Source organism: Ranitomeya variabilis, chromosome 1, assembly GCF_051348905.1.
Source record: "Ranitomeya variabilis isolate aRanVar5 chromosome 1, aRanVar5.hap1, whole genome shotgun sequence".
NCBI lineage: Eukaryota > Metazoa > Chordata > Amphibia > Anura > Dendrobatidae > Ranitomeya > Ranitomeya variabilis.
Genome location: NC_135232.1, coordinates 13,132,774 through 13,157,699, shown reverse-complemented (window position 1 = coordinate 13,157,699; position 24,926 = coordinate 13,132,774). Strand labels below are relative to the sequence as shown.

The 24,926-nt window shown below is 46.5% G+C and overlaps 1 protein-coding gene across 1 annotated transcript in view; it reads left to right on the top strand.

Moving 5' to 3' along the window:
- Positions 1-24,926, top strand: part of LOC143793501 (uncharacterized) — a 71,311-nt gene that overhangs the window by 34,843 nt on the left and 11,542 nt on the right. The window lies entirely within an intron of this gene.

The window sequence follows — 24,926 nt, the reverse complement described above, 5'->3', positions numbered from 1 at the left end:
TCCTACACTGAGGCTGATGTTCTGGTCCCTCTATATCCAGGCCGGCCACGCAGTGGCATGAAGAGCCCTGTGGTAAGTCAGGAAGTGCCGTGCTATGGAGGTGTGGGTCAGACATACGGCTGTCATCCCTCTGCCACTATGGAGGCCATTTTGGCTGTAGGAGAACACCAGTCTCAGTCGGAGAACAGCAGAGGACACCAGGTAGGTGACAGTACATGACAAACGTTTAGTCTCTCCTCTGTGCCCGGGGTGGAGAATTGCTTTATCATAAAAGGGATTACGAGCTTGTATCTACCAACAGATGTGATATATTCGGCCCCTTAGCTTCCCAGCATATAATATCCGGCCCTGTAAACCCCCCCCGGTATATAACATGCGGTTCCTCCCCACATATGGGTTCACACAGGAACTGTATGGTAAATAGAGCCTGGAGGGGCGTAATTAGGGGCTGATATGTGCCAAATAGGACAGATTTAAAAATGCGTTATAATGTCAAAATTAAAAAAAAAAAAACATTGTGATTTTGGGAACATTGTCGTCCGACAGACAGCGGTAGTTCCGCTTTTGACCACTATTTGCTCATTGGCATCGGCTAGATTTTATCTAGCTGTTCCGGGGTTAATTTACCTGTCCTCGGATTGGAAGCTGGGCCATGCCCATTGCCTTTAAATAGTTCTCCTGATCATTGGGCGTCGCCGATTATAGCTTCTGTCTTGTGTTGTTATCTCGGTCTGGAGTGGAGAGCTGGTTGTTGGAGATTCGTTGCTGGTGGTGTATTTTCCTTTGTCTTATTTACTCCTTCCTATATTTGTGTTTATTTTGCCCTGCACATTTATAGTGTATTCCTGAGTGACTGCGGCATGGTGTATATTTTCCTTTATCCTTGTCTGTGCTAACTGTGGGTATTGGTGAATTACATCTTCACTGGGTGGTGGGTGGAGGTTTTCAGCTTAGGGTTGTAACAGGAGGCAGAGTGAGGTTCGAGGCCTGGACATGCACACCATCAGTGTAAACTTCAGGTAGAGGGTCAGTCAGCATTTCCCTAGTCTGAGGGAAATTGCAGGGGCCCGGGTTATTAGCTCTCGCTCACCTAGTCTCCCCGTGACAACATCCCTTTAAATGTATATTAGGTCCATGAAAAAACCTACTCATCTGATCAGTCCAAGCGAGTTACATTGGCCCGTGTGCCGTCTGTGTACAATCCATTTTGTTTTTTTACTCAGCAACTATCTCCTCCTCAGTAGTATACAGCAACTGACCGGAGCCAAACTGACCAGTTTAGCTTAGTGTCAGAAGAACGTGGACATGGGTTTTTCAGTAGACCCATATGTACCCCAGTTTTTGGCATGTTTCACTAATTTTTTTTACGTTTTTTAGAAGGTTTTTTTTCTTAACCTTTTGGAGGGAAATAGTATGAATATTACATAGTAACATAGTTAGTAAGGCCGAAAAAAGACATTTGTCCATCCAGTTCAGCCTATATTCCATCAGAATAAATCCCCAGATCTACGTCCTTCTACAGAACCTAATAGTTGTATGATACAATATTGTTCTGCTCCAGGAAGACATCCAGGCCTCTCTTGAACCCCTCGACTGAGTTCGCCATCAGCACCTCCTCAGGCAAGCAATTCCAGATTCTCACTGCCCTAACAGTAACGAATCCTCTTCTATGTTGGTGGAAAAACCTTCTCTCCTCCAGACGCAAAGAATGCCCCCTTGTGCCCGTCACCTTCCTTGGTATAAACAGATCCTCAGCGAGATATTTGTATTGTCCCCTTATATACTTATACATGGTTATTAGATCGCCCCTCAGTCGTCTTTTTTCTAGACTAAATAATCCTAATTTCGCTAATCTATCTGGGTATTGTAGTTCTCCCATCCCCTTTATTAATTTTGTTGCCCTCCTTTGTACTCTTTCTAGTTCCATTATATCCTTCCTGAGCACCGGTGCCCAAAACTGGACACAGTATTCCATGTGCGGTCTAACTAGGGATTTGTACAGAGGCAGTATAATGCTCTCATCATGTGTATCCAGACCTCTTTTAATGCACCCCATGATCCTGTTTGCCTTGGCAGCTGCTGCCTGGCACTGGCTGCTCCAGGTAAGTTTATCATTAACTAGGATCCCCAAGTCCTTCTCCATGTGAGATTTACCCAGTGGTTTCCCGTTCAGTGTGTAATGGTGATATTGATTCCTTCTTCCCATGTGTATAACCTTACATTTATCATTGTTAAACCTCATCTGCCACCTTTCAGCCCAAGTTTCCAACTTATCCAGATCCATCTGTAGCAGAATACTATCTTCTCTTGTATTAACTGCTTTACATAGTTTTGTATCATCTGCAAATATCAATATTTTACTGTGTAAACCTTCTACCAGATCATTAATGAATATGTTGAAGAGAACAGGTCCCAATACCGACCCCTGCGGTACCCCACTGGTCACAGCGACCCAGTTAGAGACTATACCATTTATAACCACCCTCTGCTTTCTATCACTAAGCCAGTTACTAACCCATTTACACACATTTTCCCCCAGACCAAGCATTCGCATTTTGTGTAGCAACCTCTTGTGCGGCACGGTATCAAACGCTTTGGAAAAATCGAGATATACCACGTCCAATGACTCACCGTGGTCTAGCCTATAGCTTACCTCTTCATAAAAACTGATTAGATTGGTTTGACAGGAGTGATTTCTCATAAACCCATGCTGATATGGAGTTAAATAGTTATTCTCATTGAGATAATCCAGAATAACATCCTTCAGAAACCCTTCAAATATTTTACCAACAGTAGAGGTTAGACTTACTGGCCTATAATTTCCAGGTTCACTTTTAGAGCCCTTTTTGAATATTGGCACCACATTTGCTATGTGCCAGTCCTGTGGAACAGACCCCGTCGCTATAGAGTCCTTAAAAATAAGAAATAATGGTTTATCTATTACATTACTTAGTTCTCTTAGTACTCGTGGGTGTATGCCCTCCGGACCCGGAGATTTATCTATTTTAATCTTATTTAGCCGGTTTCGCACCTCTTCTTGGGTTAGATTGGTGACCCTTAATATTGGGTTTTCATTGTTTCTTGGGATTTCACCTAGCATTTCATTTTCCACCGTGAATACCGTGGAGAAGAAGGTGTTTAATATGTTAGCTTTTTCCTCGTCATCTACAACCATTCTTTCCTCACTATTTTTTAAGGGGCCTACATTTTCAGTTTTTATTCTTTTACTATTGATATAGTTGAAGAACAGTTTGGGATTAGTTTTACTCTCCTTAGCAATGTGCTTCTCGGTTTCCTTTTTGGCAGCTTTAATTAGTTTTTTAGATAAAGTATTTTTCTCCCTATAGTTTTTTAGAGCTTCAATGGTGCCATCCTGCTTTAGTAGTGCAAATGCTTTCTTTTTACTGTTAATTGCTTGTCTTACTTCTTTGTTTAGCCACATTGGGTTTTTCCTATTTCTAGTCCTTTTATTCCCACAAGGTATAAACCGCTTACAGTGCCTATTTAGGATGTTCTTAAACATTTTCCATTTATTATCTGTATTCTTATTTCTGAGGATATTGTCCCAGTCTACCAGATTAAGGGCATCTCTAAGCTGGTCAAACTTTGCCTTCCTAAAGTTCAGTGTTTTTGTGACTCCCTGACAAGTCCCCCTAGTGAAAGACAGGTGAAACTGTACAATATTGTGGTTATTCACCACATTATTCACTCTGTTATCCCACGTAGAGACAAAGTGTACGGCGTGGACTGACATCCCGTATCCTCATCTGTCTATCTGGCAGGACCCTAACATTTAACACACGAGATGTGTTCATGTGATCTGGAAAATGGTCCTAGCCTCCCACCACTGCCAGCTCGCTTTCCAGAGCCAGACGGCATAGGGTGGTATAGAGGTATAGTGGCTACAGAGGTTGACTTGTCAACTTTGACTTTTCCATGATAAGACATCTAAAGAATCATCTTCAGAGATGGAGAGGTGATTTTTCTCCCGAAGGTCCACTCTCTACAGTGTGTGTGTCTAAGTCCAACGGGAAAATTCTGAGACCCAGGAAACCATTGGGGTTCCCTGGTGAACTTATATATGTAGATATATATTGTGGTAGATCATCTCACTCGGCTACACATAGAGGTAGACTCAGGAACACTGTCTCTTTAAATCTTCCACTGGTTTATTTAGAGTACTGTATAAACCAGTGCAAAATTAGCAAAACAATCACAGCCTTCCTGGCCTAACCGGAAAACAAAAAAATAACGTGTGTCATAGTCTTCAAGAACAATCTACACAAGGTTCTGCTTTCCTGATCAAGAACATGCGGCTCCAGAGATTTCCCTCCAGGCCCACCCCACACTGAATGCTGTAGAATGCTGGGTATTTATCCTCTGGACTCCTCCCACTCTACAGCTGTTCAATTAACCCAGCACTAAACATGGCTGATTAACCCCTCTCAGCACTTAGTGTGCCGGATCATTTTCCTAGGTTTATATTACTGAAGCCAACAAGTTCAGTGCTACATATCTCCCCTGCAGTACTTTGCCAGTGACTTTGTCACACTATATATACTTTTATTTGTATATATTATTCTTAATGCTTGTTTTTTGTTCATTATTATTGCAGACATGTGGTTTCCTTCCCTTTCCTCATCTCTGGGTCATGCACAGGTCATTAGGGGCTTTTTTTCCTAGCCTTTTAGTCAAGCTGTGATTCCCTCACCACCCTGGTTCTTCCCCGCAGCCTGGTTTCTAAATTTGGTCCCCGGCTCGGCTCTGGGCCTTCTCCTGGAACTAGGACACGCCCCCCATCATCCCAGCCAATCAGTTGCTTGGTCTCTCCTGCACTCCCTGAGAGCTGATTGCAGTGGTAGTAGTGTTCTGTCCCCTATCCGGTGAGTCAGACACACCACCACCCGTCATGTACCTTATGGTCAATAGCAGCTGCTATCTACAGTTCATTCTGTCCACTATTCAGTGAATCGGGCATTCCTTGAGATTGGTTGTCTCACCAGATGGCTCTCCGTTTTGTTTCAACCATTTCATCTGTTCTTGTCCCTAGTCGTTTATGGTGGAGCATACCCTACATCGTCCTGAAGAGATCCAGGGTTCTCTGCGAGGTTTTTCAGTCCTGTCTCAGAACCACAACTCAGCGATTGTTCTCCAACACATTCACAGTCGCCTACACTCGAACCCTCCACCTTCCTCCCGCCTTCTTCTAGGATGGAGGTAGTCTACTTTCTTACAGTCTTCACTTGGAAACTTCTGTATACTGTATGTTTTCCATATCCATCATCTTCGCTATTTTGACTATTCCAGTTTCACGGCCGGCTCGTGTAACACAGCATTCAAACTCTGGTTCCTCCGATCATGGCGTGATTATGATCTAAGTAGGGAAACCCTCTTATTTTCCCCTTCCTCTCTCCCTCTTCCTATTGTTGGATATTTAGCCTAGTTTGTTCCTCAGCTCCCTAGGGGCAGGTTTCTACTTCCCTTTCAGGAAAAGCAGTTTTCCATTTCATTTGTTCGAGATTTCCTGTGGGATGAGCACGCTTACTAAATCTCTCACGGCCCTCCCGTGCGCCTTGGGGGGGCCTGCGTCTGGTGTTGAACACTCTACAGCATTCTTTCTTCCTTTCCTGAGTCATCCTCGTTCCATTCTCTTCCTTACAGCTCCATCACCAGAAAAATAAAGTTATAGTTCTCAGAATAAAGTGAAGCAAAAATATATATTTTTTCTCTAAAATAGTTTTTGTGTAAAAGTGCCAAAACAGAAAAAAAAACAATATAAATGAGGTATCGCTATAATCGTACTGACCCGAAGAATACAGCTGCCTTATCAATTTTACCACACATGCTGAATGGTATAAAAAACAACCAAAAAATTATTCCCAAATTGCTGGTTTTTGTTCATTCTGTCTCCCAAAAATCAGAATAGAAAGTGATCAAAAATGTCATGTGCCCAAAAATGGTACCAATAGAAACGTCAGCTCGTCCTGCAAAAAAACAATCCCTGACATGACTCTGTGGGCCAAAATATGAAAAAATTATACCTCTCAAAATATGATGCAAAAACTAGTTTTCGCAATAAAGAGCATCTTTTAGTGTGTGACAGCAGCCAAACATACAAACCTGCTATAAATCTGGTATCGCTGTAATCGCAGCGACCCGAAGAGTAAATTCACCTAATCACTTATACCGCACAAGGAACAACGTAAAAAATAAATAAAGCCAATTCTTCACCCGCTGTTCATTTTTTTTTCATTCTGCCTCCCAAAGATTGCAGTAAGGCTTGGCGCACATTTATCCTGTGCTCTGCTATAATGAGGCAGATGGAGCCACTGTGGACTCCGTCTGACCTGTGATCCGGTAGTGTCCTTCTTTTTAGGATTGCATAAAAGTCCCATCGGCCACAGTTTTATGCGCTTCTGAAAAGGACACCGCTGAACAGAGGCCAGACTGAGTAGAAAGTAACTCTGCTGCCTCCATTATAGTGAATGGATCCATCAGGAGTTTTATTTCATCTCAGAGATTTAGATGGAAACCCCAAAGTGAGTGCTCAGCTTAGAGCGCCGGATAAATGTGATCCCAAACATTATGTTAAATATTCCCAATAAAAGCTTTAACTCAATCCACCAAAAAAGCAAGTCCCCACTCAGGTCCGTTATCTGTTAACGGAAATATAGCATTGACTACGGCCAGAGGGAACACTGAAGCCCTCAACCCTGGATCCCCTGAAAAACCCTTATTCTTCCTAAGGGGGAAACACATTGGGATAAGAGGGAGCTAAGAATGGTGGATAAGTACCACGACTGTGTGGAATTTCTTTCTCATGGCTATTGACAGGGCTGCCATAGAAATTTCGGGGCCCCATACTGTCAAATTTTTCGGGGCCCCCTTGAGACTCCGCCCAGGCACCACCCCAGCCCCGCCTCCATGCTCCACCCCTCAAACTGTCCACAGCCCTACCGCTCTCTCTTGGAAAAATTCCACTTCTCACCTATCACACATTGACAGTTCCCATCACCAGATCACCAGAGCAATGCAGGATCCCCTGGTGCCAATGCGAAGGCCCAATCTTGAGGGTCACCACGCAAGAAAGAACTTATAATTTTAACTTGCTGAACGGAATCACCAGAGGAACGAGGTTTCAAAGAAAGAAACAATTTACAATTGTTCTTAAAATTCAGGAACCTAGATCTATCTCCAGAAAACAACTCCGGAATAGGTATTCTAGGCTCTGACATAGGACTGTACACAACAAAATCCTGAATACTTTGTACCCTTGCAGCAAGATGATCTACACTGGAGGCCAAACTCTGAATATCCATATCAGCAGCTGAGTTTAGAGCCACACCAAGATTAAGAGGAGGAGAGAAGCTAGACACACAGCAGCTAGACACACGGCAGCAAAAAAAAAAAAAAAAAAAATTTCTCCAAGCTTCTTTTCTCCTGCTTCTGCCATGCAATTAACACTTTACCGGCCGGCTGTACTTTTATGATCCTAGTGGCAAGGATCGCAGGTAGGACTAGCTAAGTAACTGAACAGACGACTAGCTCTGGGGAGGTGGTAACTAGATTGACCGCAACCTGATCCTATCCTCAAACAACTATGAGTAGCCGTGGAACGTTACCTGAAATCCTAGACGTCTCTTCACGGCCTGAGAAACTGACTATTCCTGGAGGGAAAGAAAGTCCTCTCTTGCCTCAGTGGAATGACCCCAAAGATATAGAATAGCCCCCCACAAATATTAACGGTGAGTTAAGGGGAAAGCACAAACACAGAGATGAAATTAGATTTAGCAAATGAGGCCCGCTAATACTAGATAGCAGAAAATAGGAAGGGAACTGTGCGGTCAATAAAAAAACCCTATTCAAAATATCCACGCAGAGATTGCTCGAGCCCCAGCACCAACTAACGGTGCGGGGAAAGCAACTCCGTACCCCAGAGCTTACCAGCAACAAGAATTCACATATTAGCAAGCTGGACTAGACTCATCATACACAGAAATCATATTGCAGACAGATGAGCAAAAAATATTCAAACAGAACTTAGCTTATCCTGAAGAGGCAGAAAACGAGATAGTCAGGAGTAATCAGAATAACACTGAATACATTGACAGCCGGCAACAAGTGGAAGTGAAGCAGAGCTAAATAGGAGCCTCCCTGGTGAATAACGAGGCAGATGATCCAGCCAGACCCGCAGGATAATAAACCAAACCACCAGGGGGAGCCAAAAAACCAAAGTCACACAATACCATCTGTGACCACAAGAGGGAGCCTGAAAACGGAGTTCACAACACGTGTGTCTCATTCCTGGTGTCAGCCATATGTTCTCCCATCCTGCCCTAATGAGTATCCATCCTGCCCCATATGATCTCCCTATCCTGCCCCATCTGTCTCCATCGTATGCATCCTGCCCCATCCGTCTCCAATCCTGCCTCCAGTGTCTCCAATCATGCCCGTATCACCATTCTTCCCCATCTCCAATCATGCCCCCAGTGTCTCCAGTCATGCCCCAGTGTCTCCAGTCATGCCCCAGTGTCTCCAGTCATGCCCCAGTGTCTCCAGTGTTCTGCCCCAGTGTCTCCAGCCGTTCTGCCCCAGTGTCTCCAGCCGTTCTGCCCCAGTGTCTCCAGCCGTTCTGCCCCAGTGTCTCCAGCGTTCTGCCCCACTGTGTCTAGCCATTCTGCCCCAGTGTCCAGCCGTTCTGCCCCACTGTGTCCAGCGTTCTGCCCCACTGTCTCCAGCCGTTCTGCCCCACTGTCTCCAGCCGTTCTGGGCCACTGTGTCCAGCCGTTCTGCCCCACTGTGTCTAGCCGTTCTGCCCCACTGTGTCCAGCCGTTCTGCCCCACTGTGTCCAGCCGTTCTGCGCCACTGTGTCCAGCCGTTCTGCCCCACTGTGTCCAGCCGTTCTGCCCCACTGTGCCCAGCCGTTCTGCCCCACTGTGTCCAGACGTTCTGCCCCACTGTGTCCAGCCGTTCTGCCCCACTGTGTCCAGCCGTTCTGCCCCACTGTGTCCAGCCGTTCTGCCCCACTGTCTCCAGCCGTTCTGCCCCACTGTCTCCAGCCGTTCTGGGCCACTGTGTCCAGCCGTTCTGCCCCACTGTGTCTAGCCGTTCTGCCCCACTGTGTCCAGCCGTTCTGCCCCACTGTGTCCAGCCGTTCTGCGCCACTGTGTCCAGCCGTTCTGCCCCACTGTGTCCAGCCGTTCTGCCCCACTGTGCCCAGCCGTTCTGCCCCACTGTGTCCAGACGTTCTGCCCCACTGTGTCCAGCCGTTCTGCCCCACTGTGTCCAGCCGTTCTGCCCCACTGTGTCCAGCCGTTCTGCCCCACTGTGTCCAGCCGTTCTGCCCCACTGTGTCCAGCCGTTCTGCCCCACTGTGTCCAGCCGTTCTGCCCCACTGTGTCCAGCCGTTCTGCCCCACTGTGTCCAGCCGTTCTGCCCCACTGTGTCCAGCCGTTCTGCCCCACTGTGTCCAGCCGTTCTGCCCCACTGTGTCCAGCCGTTCTGCCCCACTGTGTCCAGCCGTTCTGCCCCACTGTGTCCAGCCGTTCTGCCCCACTGTGTCCAGCCGTTCTGCCCCACTGTGTCCAGCCGTTCTGCCCCACTGTGTCCAGCCGTTCTGCCCCACTGTGTCCAGCCGTTCTGCCCCACTGTGTCCAGCCGTTCTGCCCCTCTGTGTCCAGCCGTTCTGCCCCACTGTGTCCAGCCGTTCTGCCCCACTGTGTCCAGCCGTTCTGCCCCACTGTGTCCAGCCGTTCTGCCCCACTGTGTCCAGCCGTTCTGCCCCACTGTGTCCAGCCGTTCTGCCCCACTGTGTCCAGCCGTTCTGCCCCACTGTGTCCAGCCGTTCTGCCCCACTGTGTCCAGCCGTTCTGCCCCACTGTGTCCAGCCGTTCTGCCCCAGTGTTCTGCCCCAGTGTGTCCAGCGTTCTGCCCCAGTGTGTCCAGCGTTCTGCCCCAGTGTGTCCAGCGTTCTGCCCCACTGTGTCCAGCCGTTCTGCGCCACTGTGTCCAGCCGTTCTGCCCCACTGTGTCCAGCCGTTCTGCCCCACTGTGTCCAGCCGTTCTGCCCCAGTGTGTCCAGCCGTTCTGCCCTGGGCCCCCCGGATCGCCACTCAAAATAAAAAACAAAACAAAACACAAGTTCTGCTTACCTGCCAGCTGCCGCGCTCCTGCTCTCTCCACTCAGCTGCAGCGTGCACTCGCCGGCGACTGACAATGACGTCAGACGCCGGCGACATGCACGCTGTGGCTGACCCCAGCTGCCAGCCTCAGATTGGCTGGCGGCTGTTAACTATTGACGTGCGGGCGCAGGCCCGCACGTCAATAGCTTTAAACAGCTGCAGCGCCGGCCGCCGCTAAGGGCCCGCTTCAGCCTACGGCTGCCGGTAGGGGCCCGGTGAGCAGATGAGAGGCCCCTCTGCCCACCGGGGCCCATACGCCAGTCACGGCTGTAATACCCTGATGGCGGCCCTGGCTATTGATACTGGATTATGTACCCAGTTATGGGTTAAGGATTTTTGTATGGCGAATTTATGTTCAGTTATGCACCCTTTTTTTGTGGGGGCAAACAGAAGATATCACATTGGGCAATAGGCTTTTGAATTAAGGGAACAGAAAGGAGCTGCCGTATTTTTTGGACAATAACGCACTTTTTTCCTCCAAATTTGGGAGGAAAGTGTGGGTGCGTCTTATGGTCGGAATGTAGCATGTAGGGAGGGGGCAGCAGCAAGTGGGGTCGCACTGTTATCCTTGCAGGAGGCAGAAAAATGTCCTGGCTGCCAGAATCCAGGCTGGGGAAACCACATGGTCCTGATGATTAAAGTGCAGTGAATATTCATTAGCCGCTTCCCCGCCCACCTGTCAGCTGAGCAGTGAGCAGCACCTGAATACTCCTTCACTGAAACACACATGGTTTCCCCAGCGCTGGATTCCTGCAGGGAGATCTGTGTGTTCTGTGGAGGAGGGGGCAGCAGGGGACAAGATCGCTGCATACATGCCTGGCTGTGCTGGATGCTGAGGCATAAGGACCTGTGTGATGTCATGAAGTGGGTGGGCTGGAGCATCACATGGCAGCACAGAGCCCTCCCTCTTGAGGTCATCACAGGTCCTTCAGACTCCCCACTAGAATCTGCTGGCTTCCTCTTATGACCTGTGCTGTGGAGAGGCAACAAGAGGGAGAGCTCTGTGTGTGCAGTCATGGAATGCTTTTACCTCACCACAGTGGCTGGCTGGCTGGGACAATTAAAAGGTTAGTCTTTACAACACACAATAAAGCACTCTGCCACTCCTGTGGTGAACTATAACTCCCAGCATGCCATAGGATATGCAGGACATGCTGGCAGTTATAGTTCTCCCAATGGGATCTTAACCCCTTTCTGACGTCGGACGGGATAGTACGTCCGAGGTCAGCTCCCCTGCTTTGATGCAGGGCTCCGGCGGTGAGCCCGCATGAAAGCCGGGACATGTCAGCTGTTTTGAACAGCTAACAAGTGCCCGCAATAGCGGTGGGTGAAATTGCGATTCACCTGCAGCTATTAACTAGTTAAATGCCGCTGTCAAACGCTGACAGTGGCATTTAACCGGCGCTTCCGGACGCGCGGCTGGAAATGAGCGCATCGCCCACCCCCGTCACATGATCAGGGGTCAGCGATGCTTCTGCATAGTAACCATAGAGGTCCTTGAGATCTGTATGGTTACTGATCCCGGCTGGCTGTGAGCGCCACCCTGTGGTCAGCGCTCACAGCACACCTCCATTTCTACTGCATAGCAGCGAACAGCAGATCGCTGCTATGTAGCAGAGGCGATCGTGCTGTGCCTGCTTCTAGCCTCCCATGGAGGCTATTGAAGCATGGCAAAAGTAAAAAAAAAAAAGCTAAAAAAACGTGAAAAAAATAAAAAAAATATAAAAGTTTAAATCACCCCCCTTTCGCCCCATTCAAAATAAATCTATAAAAAAAAAAAATCAAACCTACACATATTTGGTATCGCCGCATTCAGAATCGCCCGATCTATCAATAAAAAAAGGATTAACCTGATCGCTAAATGGCGTAGAGAGAAAAAAATTAAAAACGCCAGAATTACGTTTTTATGGTTGCTGCGACATTGCATAATGGGCGATTAAAAGAACATATCAGCATCAAGATGGTATCAATAAAAACACCAGCTAGGCACGCAAAAATAAGCCTGACCCGACCCCAGATCATAAAAAATGGAGACGCTACGGGTATCGGAAAATGGCGCAATTTTTTTTTATTTTTAGCAAAGTTTGGAATTTTTTTTCACCACTTAGATAAAAAATAACCTAGACATGTTAGGTGTCTATGAACTCGTAATGACCTGGAGAATCATAATATCAGGTCAGTTTTAGCATTTAGTGAACCTAGCAAAAAAGCCAAACAAAAAACAAGTGTGGGACTGCAGTTTTTTTGCAATTTCACTTGGAATTTTTTTTCTCCAGTTTTCTAGTACACGACATGCTAAAACCAATGATGTCGTTCATAATACAACTTGTTTCGCAAAAAAATAAGCCCTCACATGGCCATACTGACCGAAAAAAAAAAAAGTTATGGCTCTGAGAAGGAGGGGAGCGAAAAACTAACACGGAAAAATGGAAAATCCCAAGGTCATGAAGGGGTTAAAGCAGCACTCCAGTGTTATTTTTTTTTTTCGTTCAAATAGGTTTTTATTAAGAATAACAAGATGATTGACAGGTTACATTCGTATTTTCAATACAAAATTTTCTCCCCCCCCCCCCCCTTCAAACAACTCCCTTTGATCCCAACACCCCCCACCCCAACCCAACAAGACAGCCCATCTTGCTTAACACCTCCATCAGTAAAACAAAAGGATAACTAATCCCCCAGCCACACTTTACAATGCCATTAATTAGGGATCGTAGTTCATTCAATTTGTATAATACCCCTATCCCTATCCCATGGCGATCCACGGAGACCACAGTTTATTGAACACTTCGATTTTCCCTTTCTTTTTGTAAAACCCCTTTTCGAGTGTCAGGCCTTGTTTCACATATTGTAGGAATTCTCCTCTTGACGGCGGTTCTTCCCTGATCCAATTTCGAGCTATTACCTTCCTAGCCATGTATAACAGTCTGGCAATAGCTATCTTTAGGTTACTATCTACTCCAATCTCATCCACGCATCCCAACAGGCACACAATTGGATCTCTTGGCACCGCACATCCATACGCACCTTCCATACGACTCAAAACTACTAACCAAAATGCAGCCAGTCTCGGACACGTCCACATCATATGAAATATATCCGCATCCGTAGATTTACACCTTGGGCATTCGGAATTATCACGCAAACCTGCCTTATATAGTATTATCGGAGACTTATAGACCCTGTGTATTACATAGAGCTGTGACAGTCTATATGGTTCGCTCACTGACAGTCTTGGGACCCATTCTAGCACCGACTCCCAAGTCTCTTTATCCATTGGACCCAGATCCCTCTCCCATTTAGCTCTCACCATTATCAGAAATCCCAACAGGAAAGTATGTAGCAGATCTTTATACAAAGTAGATATAACCCCCCCAGTAGACCCTTCATTACACACATACTCCAGCAATATATCTCTTTGAATTCTAATATCTCTGCTCCTATTCATCCGCAAATACTGATACTCCCCCGCAGTCCCCAGACCAAACTCCGCCTGCAATTGGGAAAATGATTTTAACTCACCTCGCTCAAGTATCTGATACACGTACTGAATCCCTTTGACCTGCCATTCTGTCAGTATCCCCAGTGCCTCAAACTCCTGTAAGTTATTATTATGCCATAGCGGAGAGAATCTCGTCAAGTCCGTGATCCCGCGTATATGTCTCAATCTACCCCACAACCTACGTATCAACAACACAGTCGGGTATAATTTCCCCAGAGCTCCCAAGGATCCATCCTCCAAACATTGTACCACTGGCTGTCTTTTTGTCATCACTTCCATCAACCGCTGTACTGCTCCAAGAGACCCCTCAAGTGCCCATCCCTTTAGATGCTGACTCTGTGCTGCAAGAAAGTATATTTCAGGGTTAGGCAATGCTAGTCCCCCATCGTCCTTGGGTCGCTGAAGTGTCTCCAGTCTAATCCGCGGATATTGTCTCCCCCATATTAAATTCCTAAACAGAGAGTTGATCTGTCTAAATTTCCCACGCGGTATCCACACAGGTGCATTATGCAAAATATACAGTATTTTCGGCATCAGAATCATTTTATTAAGATTCACCCTACCTACCACAGATAAATGCAGCTTAAGCCAAGCATCCACTTTTGCCTTCAGGACACCCAAGATTGGAGTCATATTCCTATGTATATAATCAGTAACAGGCATAGATACCCATATGCCAAGGTACTTGAATTGGCTCGTCACCTTCAGTCGCCCATCTTCCAGTGGCTCCCCCCCAACATCATCCACTTTAAACAAGATAGACTTACTCCAGTTTATCTTAAGTCCCGACACTGATCCGAAGCGTTCAATAATCCCAATGGCTCCCTCCAAGGACGCACCCGGGTCAGCCAAAAACAAAAGAATGTCATCTGCATACAATGCCACCCTTTCTTCAATCCTCCCATATTTAAACCCAGTCATCTCATCAGACCATCGAAGTTTAGCGGCCAGTGGCTCCACAGCCAGAGCAAACAAAAGAGGAGAGAGTGGACACCCCTGCCTAGTCACTCTAGTTAGTTGTATGGTCCGTGATAACTCCCCGTTCACCCTGACCCTGGCCATCGGCATCGAGTACATCAGCCGAATCCAAGACATGAACTGCGGTCCAAACCCCATATTCCGCAACACCTGCCAAAGATACCCCCACTCCACGCTATCAAACGCCTTGTTGGCGTCTAAAGATGCAATAACTCTCTGGCCACAGTTATCGGATCTGAGCTGCAAATTCATAAATAGCCTTCGTAGATTAATCGCAGTGGACCTATCGGGCATAAAGCCAGACTGGTCTGAATGCACCAAGCCGGAAAGGACACTTGTCAACCTCATCGCCAATACCTTAGCCAGGAGTTTAACATCTATGGTGAGCAAGGAAATTGGCCGGTATGAATCCGGCAGTGTCAAGTCTTTCCCCTCCTTAGGAATCACCACTATTATGGCCTCTCGCATAGATGCCGGTAAACTTCCCCTATCCCTAGCCTCCTCCAGGACCGCCTTCAATCTAGGGATCAACACTTCCCCCAAATTTTTATAAATTTCGGCAGGAAATCCATCTACACCAGGCGCCTTTCCATTAGTCATAGATTGCAATGCGCGACCCAACTCCTCCTCCGTAATGGGAGCCTCCAAGTCCTCTCTATCTATATCACTCAACCTTGGGAGCTCCAATTCCTCAAGGAACGCCACCGTCTCCTCCATTGACCCATCAACCCGAGAGGAATATAGGTCCGCATAAAAATCCGCGAAACTCTCCAAAATCTCTGAAGTCCCAGAGACAGTAATACCGCTCCCCGACACCAGAGAATGGACGAAGGAAGTACTTCTCTGGGCAGAAGCCACCAGTGACAGCAAATGACCCACAGATTCGCCCTCTTGGTAATAAGCCAGATTCATGAATTCCCTTTTCCTTTCAGCCTTACCCAGCAGAACTTCCTCCAGCTGACTCTGCGCTGCCTTTAACCTCCTCCCAGCTTCCAAAGATCCTGTTATTATCATCTCGTCTTCGGCTATCCTCAACCCATCAAGCGCCAATTTCTCTGTCTCTCGATTTCCGCTTACACCTGCTAATATCCCTAAACAGCAGCCCTCTCAAGTATGCTTTCATGGCTTCCCACACAGTAAGAGCGTCCGCACTACCCTCATTTATCTCAAAAAATTCCACCAACTCCTGCTTTATCTTTTCCAAATCTATATTATATAGCCAATAAGGGTGAATTTTCCACTCCCTCCTGCTCCCGGCTCGTGTCCCCACCGGTCGAAACTCCACTTCAACTGGACTATGGTCTGAGAGAGCCCTAGGCAAATATCTCACATCCCCCACCATCGTGTCCATCAGACAGTTGCCCAGCGCCAAATCAATCCTAGACAAAGTACCATGAGCTGGCGAGTAACATGAATACCCCCTTTCCCCAGTATGTCTAACTCTCCATAAATCGATCATACCTACTTCCCGTACATAGGTCCCAAACGTAGTGACATGTCCCACCGTCCTATTCTGGGGGGTTTTATTTTTATCCCAAAAGTCATCACATATATTATTGAGATCGCCAATAATTAGAAGTGGTAATGGACCCCAACGCTCTACCCTCTCCAGCACCTCTCTTATCTTCTTACTTGAGTATGGAGGCGGAATATACATTGCCACAATGCACATCAACACACCATTAATTTTACAGTTTACCACCACATACTGGCCATCCACATCCTCCTTTGCGCCACTTCCTCATACTTCACCCCCGTAGGTATTAACACAGACACGCCCCTAGAATAAGTAGAAAAAGTAGAATGGTACGCCCTCTGTATCCAGCGCTTATTCAATGCATTCACCCTCTCCCACACTAAATGCGTCTCCAGCAAACATATCATTGAAACCTTCTGTTCTCGAACATACTGTAACACTGCCGTCCGCCGTGTCTTATCCGCCAGACCTCTCACATTCCAACTCAATATTTTAGTACAATCCCCAATCATGTGGCTCATCATTTCTCATGGTATCCAATTTCCCAAGTTTAGGCTGTCCCAACCCTCCCTACCCCCACCCAACTGACCCCCCTAACCCTCCCAATATAGCTAATTCTTTCTCTCATCAAGAGTGGGGCTCCACTGCCCATTGCGAACACTCTCACCTGCTTAACCCTCCCCTTTCGCATCCCGCTGCCATAGCAATCATAATTTCCCCCCAACTTTTCACTTTAATATATCTAAACATTCAAACTTATATGAACATATATAAAAAAAAAAATACCAAACCAATTTACAGTACCCGGCCTAGCCCTCCTCCCTCATATTTAGTAGACGGTACTGTCCCCTCTGGCCAGTCAATTAACATGACCCAGCAAAACCCTCAGCAGTTGCTCAACTCTTTAACCAATGCTAACAAATGTAGAACCCTCTGCCAGCGATAGAGAAAACGATTCACAACCAGATATCGCCGAAATGTCAATCACCCATTCCCTTAAGCTTTTTCTCATTAGTATCAATCCACTGGGTAGCGTCCTCCGGTGTCAGGAAGAAGTGGGTCTTATTAAAAGCCACCAGTCTCAGCTTTGCGGGAAACATCACTGAATACTGCACTCCCAGCTCCCTCAGTCGTCGCTTGATTCCAGTAAACTTCATCCGTTGCTTCTGAACCGCAGCGGAATAGTCCGGATAAATGGCGATATTTTTTTTTGTCCTCCCGCCGTCAGATCCTCCATTTCTCTAGCCTTTCTAAGGATAATGTCTCTATCTCTGTAGTTCAATATTTTGGCAAGCATGGTACGAGGGTACGCTCCAGGGGCAGGGGCCTGTGGTGGGACCCTATGAGCCCGTTCAACCACAAAACCTTTTGTCAACACTGTGCTCCTAATTTTTTCCAGCAGCCAGCTTTCAACAAATTCTGTGGGGTTTCTCCCCTCAGTCTTTTCAGGCAGCCCCACTATACGTATATTATTTCTTCTGGATCTATTTTCCAGATCCTCATTTTTGGCCGTTGAGCTCGGCTATTGCTTGGGCGAACTTCTCAGCTTTTTGTAATCTAACTATGTGATCTTCTGCCGTGCTCACCCTCCCCTCCACCACTCCAATACGTTTGTCCATCTTTTGTAGGGCTGCATTAATCTGTGCAGTGTCCCCTTTAACCTCCTGCATCTGCTGGGCCAGGGAATTCAGGGACTGCTGACATGAAGAGATCAGTGTGATAACATCTCTAAGGGTCGGCTCCTCTGCCTGTGATATGCCTTCAGATCCCCCACTAGCCCCCACCATGCTTTCTTTCTCCTTCCCCTTCTGTACCTCATGCTGCTGCACCATGCCTGCTTCCTCCTCCTCCTTGTCAGCTCCAGCTCTGGGTCCTTGTTCTGCATCTGCAGCTTCCACCCCGGCATATTGCTGTAGCTTCGCCGCTACCTCCATGCAACGCTGACATGCTGCATTCTCCCTGTCAGCGTCTTCTCTGGCCTCAGCTCCATCTTGGCCGGCTCCTGCATCGCCCAGTCCTGCATCTTTCTGCCGCCTCCTGGTCATTGCTGCCAGCTCCGGTGCCACCGTTCAGAACTGCAGTGCTCTCCGGACCTTCAGCCAGCCGGGCTCGGTAAGTATACCCGAAAATCAGGGTTAAAACAGGATTTTAAGTCCTTCTGGCAGTGAGAGCACTCTTCCCTGCTTCCACTCACATGGCCAGCTAGGACACTCCAGTGTTATTTTTCAGTGCTGGAGTGGTGCTTTAAATATAAGCCCTGTGCTCCCATTCTTATACTCACCCTCCAGCATCTTCATATAGTTCTTTACAGACACCACACTGGTCCTGCAGCTTCCAACATAATAACATACTATTATATATAATAACACCACATATAATAGTATGTTATTCAATTTTACCACTTTTTTTTTTTTTGCGTCAAATATTTGTTTTCCCTATTTTCCACCTCTAAAACCTGGGTGCGTCTTATAGTCCGGTGCGTCTTATAATCCGAAAAATACGGTAATTATCTAATGGTACCTTGTCATGTCATATCTGACTGTGCACCCATTTGATTGGTGTTCCATTAGTGTATTCAAGACCATATAAATATTATAGGCACTGTGTAATAGCGATATGATAGATTTTACCCTTCGCCACGACAGCACCCCACATGAGAGAGAGGGATCCGCCCCATTGGAACAGGAAACCTACAGAATAAAATGAGTCGTTCCCCTCTCCTCCTCAGTTTAGGTTTCCTGTTCCTACAGGGACCCGGCTTACCTACAGATGAAGAGGATCCCTGGGCCATGCACCCGCCTGCGCCGGTGTCCGAGGGAACGGCAGGGGCTGCGGTTCCAGAAGCAGCGACGGGGGAGCCCCTGCTTGCAGCCTCCCCCCCTCGTCTGGCCGAATATCCATGGTCCGGGTCCGGTCACCGTGGGTCCGCCCGGCACCATGAGGACGCGCGCGCTGCAGCGGCCGGCTTAATACTACTAGCCGCCGCATGGTTAGTGAGAGCGGCGCGTCTAACCCGGAAGTCGCTGGAGCACTTCCGGGTTGGTCCGTGGAGGCAGGAGAATGGGCGGCAGATTTAAAAATGCAGCGCTGGCGTCGGACCGGTGTTTGTAAGATGGCTTCACCGGCCAACGAAGCGCACCTGCCCGCAGCACAACAGCGTTCTCCCAGCAAGGAGAGAAGCGCTAGGAGCAGCCCAAAAAGTGGTGGTCGACCTCCAGAGAAGGGATCTGCCACCAAACTAAATCCGCCTCCAGAACCGGTACCTGTCAGCTTCACTGGGTGAGTTTTTGAAAGAATCTCTTCCTATATGCTGATATATATATTCCTCCTGTATCCTTCCTCTAGTCTAGACTAAGAAAAGGACACACAAGTCCAAGCACAAGGAATGTGCTTTATGTACGCAGCCCTCCCGGATGATTATGCTAAAAAACTGTGTTCAGAGTGTATCATGCAGACCTTGCGGCAGGAGAACATAATGACTCCGTCAGATGTCAGAGCCATAATCCGGGAAGAAATGCAGGGTTTGGCGCAGACAAGTAGCACCAATACCCGTCAGCCTAGCAGGTCCCGATCTCCAATGAGTTCGGAGTCAGAGGATGGACATATATCCTCGGACGAAATGGGATCTCAGCCGAGCTCATCCGAAACTGAAGGGGGGCTTTGTCTACCCAATAGCAGTGTGGATAACTTAGTAAAATCTGTCAGGAGCACGATGGGGTGCTCAGACGGGAAGTAAAAGAAATCGGCTCAGGACATAATGTTTGCGGGGTTAGGACAGAGAAAACGTAGATCCTTCCCCGTCATACAAACTATTAAAGAAATTGTTAAAAAAGAGTGGGATAAGCAAAACACAAGAGGTTTCCTGCCATCATCCTCTAAAAGACGCTATCCCTTCAGCGACGAGGAGCTGAATTCCTGGTCAAAAATACCGAAGGTTGATGCCGCAGTAGCCTCCACAACTAAACAGTCGGTCTTACCGGTGGAGGATTCAGGGGTCCTGACAGACCCGCTGGACCGTAAAGCAGAAGCTTTACTAAAAAGATCGTGGGAAGCCAACACAGGGGCGTTCAGACCCGCCATATCTAGTACCTGCACTGCAAGGTCGCTACTAGTGTGAATGGAGCAACTGGAGGAACAGATTAGAGGTAGAACTTCGAGAGAGTCAATCCTGCCGAAATTCCCTCTATTTAAAGAAGCAGTAGCATTCCTGGCTGATGCCTCCGTGGATTCGCTACGCCTAGCAGCCAGGTCAGCCGGCTTAGTGAACACAGCACGGCGAGCACTCTGGTTAAAAAACTGGAAAGGGGACGCACAGGCCAAAGCAAAACTTTGTGCGATCCCCTGCCAGGGAGAGCCTTCAGAAGACGCCCCTTTACCAGGAACAACAGGAACAAACCATTCGAACAAAGGGAGCGATGGGAGTCGAAGGACCCGAAGCAAAAAGGTGCCTTTTTTAGCGGGTCCCATAATCCGAAACGCAAATACCGCTAACCAGGAAGTAGGCAGCAGATTAAAATTCTTCCTTCCCAAATGGGAACAGATAACATCTAGCCAGTGGATTCTGGACATTGTGCAATACGGCCTAAAATTGGAATTTGATCGAATCCCTTGGGATTCTTTTATATTAACATCACCAAAAGGACGAGATCAACAAAGGGCTCTGGAATCAGAGATCCTGTCTCTTCTATCTAAAAAAGTCCTGATAGAAGTTCCCCAGGATCAAGAAGGGAAGGGGTTCTATTCCCCTTTATTCTTGATCAATAAGCCAGATGGTTCGTTCAGAACCATCATAAATCTCGGAAAATTAAATTCCTTCCTGCGTAATCATACCTTCAAAATGGAATCCATTAGTTCTACCATAAAACTTTTATTCCCTAGGTGTGTCATGGCTGGAATAGACTTAAAAGATGCCTATTATCATCTTCCCATACATGCCGAACATCAGCAGTACCTAAGAGTAGCAGTCATTCTGGAAGGACAGGTTCGTCACCTTCAGTATACAGCAATGCCATTTGGGCTTTCTATGGCTCCCCACATCTTCACTAAGGTGATATTAGAGGTGATGGCTCATCTACGCCAATGGGACACTTTAATAATACCCTACCTAGATGATTTTCTAGTAGTAGGAAACTCTATACTTCAGTGTAAAACTCGTTTATCTAATACGATCTCGTCCCTACAGGAGTTGGGTTGGATCGTCAACTTCGAAAAATCCCGGCTGAATCCAGAGACTGTTCAAACGTTTCTAGGAATCCAGCTAGATTCCGTAAGTCAGAGATGCTTCCTTCCTCAGTCAAAAAGACTGACTATACAATCAAGGGTATTGGAGGCAATGAACAACCCCTACATGACACTAAGAAAAGCCATGTCTTTACTGGGATCATTATCATCATGTATTCCAGCTGTACTGTGGGTACAATTTCATACTCGTCAATTACAGTATGAAGTATTGTCAGCTCAGGGAAAAGATGGACATCTGGAAAGTAAAATAACTCTTTCCAAAGATGTCTTAGAATCACTATCCTGGTGGCTAGACATGGAACACCTTTCAGGGGGTGTACCATGGATAATAGACCCTTCTAAGATAATTACCACCGACGCCAGCCCTATGGGGTGGGGTGCACATATGGAAGATGGTCTGGCCGAAGATACCTGGGACCAGGCAGAATTGACGTGTTCCTCCAATTGGAAGGCGTTAAAAGCGGTAGAATATGCCTTAAATCATTTTCTTCCGCAGATTCAAGGAGCAAATGTAAGAGTTTACTCGGACAATTCCACCACAGTGGCATACGTGAACCGTCAGGGTGGTACAAGGTCAGGAAGTCTAATGACCATAGCAGCAGACATCTTCCAGTTGGCAGAGACTTACCTCACATCCCTAACAGCCCTGCACATCAGAGGTGTAGAGAACATCAGGGCAGACTACCTCAGCCGAAACGAGTTACGTCAAGGGGAATGGACCCTAAACAAATCTATATTCAGAATGATAACAGAATCATGGGGGATACCACAAATAGACCTATTTGCCACCAGAGACAACCGGCAAGTAAAAAGGTTCGCTTCCCTGAACTGCATGGATCACCCAGATATGTTGGACTCTCTCCACCATCCTTGGAGGTTCAAACTGGCGTACGCCTTTCCTCCGATGTCTCTGATTCCACTAGTGATCAGAAAAATCAGGAGGGAACAAGCAAGAGTGATCCTCATTGCACCATTCTGGCCGAAAAGACCATGGTTCTCTTTTCTCCAGACCATGTGCCTATGCGACCCATGGATTCTTCCATCAGACAAGGAGCTGCTGTTCCAAGGCCCCTTTTTCCACCCGCAAGTGAAAGGTCTTCACTTGACGGCGTGGAATTTGAGAGGCAACTATTAAGTTCAAGAGGGTTCTCAGTAGAACTAGTAAACACCCTCTTATTGAGCAGAAAAAGATCTACCACCCTAATATATAGTAGGGTGTGGAATAAATTTTTGGATTTTTACACAGTACCGTTCACTAAGCAAGTTCCGATCACACCTATTCTAGAGTTCTTGCAGAAAGGCCGAGAATTAGGATTATCTGTAAATACCTTGAGAGTTCAGATCTCGGCCTTAGGAGCCCTATATGGATGCAATATAGCAGCTAATAGGTGGATCTCCAGATTCATAAAATCTTGTGAACGTAGTAAACCGGTCCATATTCCCCGTCTACCTCCGTGGGATTTAAATCTAGTGCTAGAGGCCTTAACCAGCTCCCCATTTGAGCCACTAGATTCTATACCTTTAAAGGTCCTGACATATAAAGTAGCCCTCTTGGTAGCCCTAACCTCAGCTAGACGGGTTAGCGACATCCAGGCCCTATCAGTAGACCCACCCTTCTTACTGATATTTCATGATCGGATAGTCCTAAAACCAGACCCCTCATACCTCCCTAAGGTAGCATCCACCTACCACAGGTCACAAGAGATATTTCTCCCTTCCTTTTTTGAGTCACCTGTAACTCCAGAACAACAAAAGTTCCATACCTTAGATGTCAGAAGAGCCATCCTGACTTATATAAAAAGGTCTCAGACATGGAGGGAGAGTAGGGCTCTGTTTATCTCCTTTCAGGGCCACAAGAAAGGACATGGGGTCACGAGAGCTACCATATCTCGATGGATCAGAGATGCTATCTGCTTGGCCTATACGTCAAAAGGCGAGATTCCTCCAGTGGGTATTAAAGCGCACTCAACATGAGCCATGGCTTCCTCCTGGGCAGAACAATCAGATGTACCGATCCATTTAATATGTAAGGCCGCAACTTGGTCTACACCTTCTACCTTTTACAACCATTATAGACTCGATCTATCTACATCTTCTGATCTGACCTTTGGTAGAGCTGTTCTTAGTACAGTAATCCCACCCAAATAATGACTCTCTGAAAATCTCTCATGTGGGGTGCTGTCGTGGCGAAGGGTAAAAAGCCGGATTACTTACTGGTAATGCTCTTTTAATGAGTCCACGACAGCACCCATTTACTACCCTCCCTAAAATTATGCACAGCTCTTTCGTTTAAGTTCACAAATAATGGTTGTATAGAGTTTATGATATTTATGTTGCTGAATAAGAATTAATACTAAAGCTTTTGCGGTTCCCTTTTTGTACTCTGTAAACTAAACTGAGGAGGAGTGGGGACCGCCTCCTTTTATTCTGTAGGTTTCCTGTTCCTATGGGGCGGATCCCTCTCTCTCATGTGGGGTGCTGTCGTGGACTCATTAAAAGAGCATTACCGGTAAGTAATCCGGCTTTTTCTTTGAAAATACCCAAAAAGTGGAGCATAAATTAAACTAGCTCAACCATAAATATATATATATATATATATATATATATATATATATATATATATATATATATATATATATATATATATATATAGGAAAGCCGAAAGAAAATGGACACAGGGCAGTAATAAATGGTAAAAATATCACAATTTTATTAACAAATAATTAAAACCAAAAATATATATAGACGTATCAGACATACAATTTTATAATGAAAGACGACACCCTAGTGCCATGTCAGAGCAGGTGGTATACAGAGTATTACACAAATGTGTAGATATATTGGAGCTAGTATATACACAGGATACCGTATAGTCCTATGAGAGGGCTAATTAACCAAATAATGTCCTGAATTAACCTAATACATATATATACAGAAAATGGCTTAGATTCAATCATTATACATGTTACAGCAGTACCGAGAGGGATATAATAAAGTGCATAGTGCTTTCATACCGCTTCAATATAAGCTGCCATATAAGATCAGTATCAAAAGAGAATATTTATAACTCGCTGTAAGGTGAGAAATAGAGGACCAGGACATAAAAGTGCAAAATGCATGTGAAAGTACACGGCTATAAAAACCAATTAATACAAAAGGACTCCCCACTAAGGCTACGTTCACATTTGCGTTGTTGGGCGCAGCGTCGGCGACGCAACGCAAAATGCATGCACAAAGCAGTGTTTTGTGACGCATGCGTACAACGCACATGAAATTGACACTTCACTTTTTTTTTAATCAAAAGACGCATGCGTCGAACAACGCATGACGATGCAGGCACTTGCACCCTATGCGTTTTCTATAGACACTAAAGTTTTTTTTGGCGCATTTACGACGCAAGTGCGACGCATGCCTTTTTTTGGAACATGTTGCGTTCCCTGCGCCCTGTCTTGTGCGTCTACATGACGCATGCATCGTAAAACGCAAGAAAGCGCATACCGACGCATGTCCATGCGCCCCCAATGTTAAAAATAGGGATGCATGCGT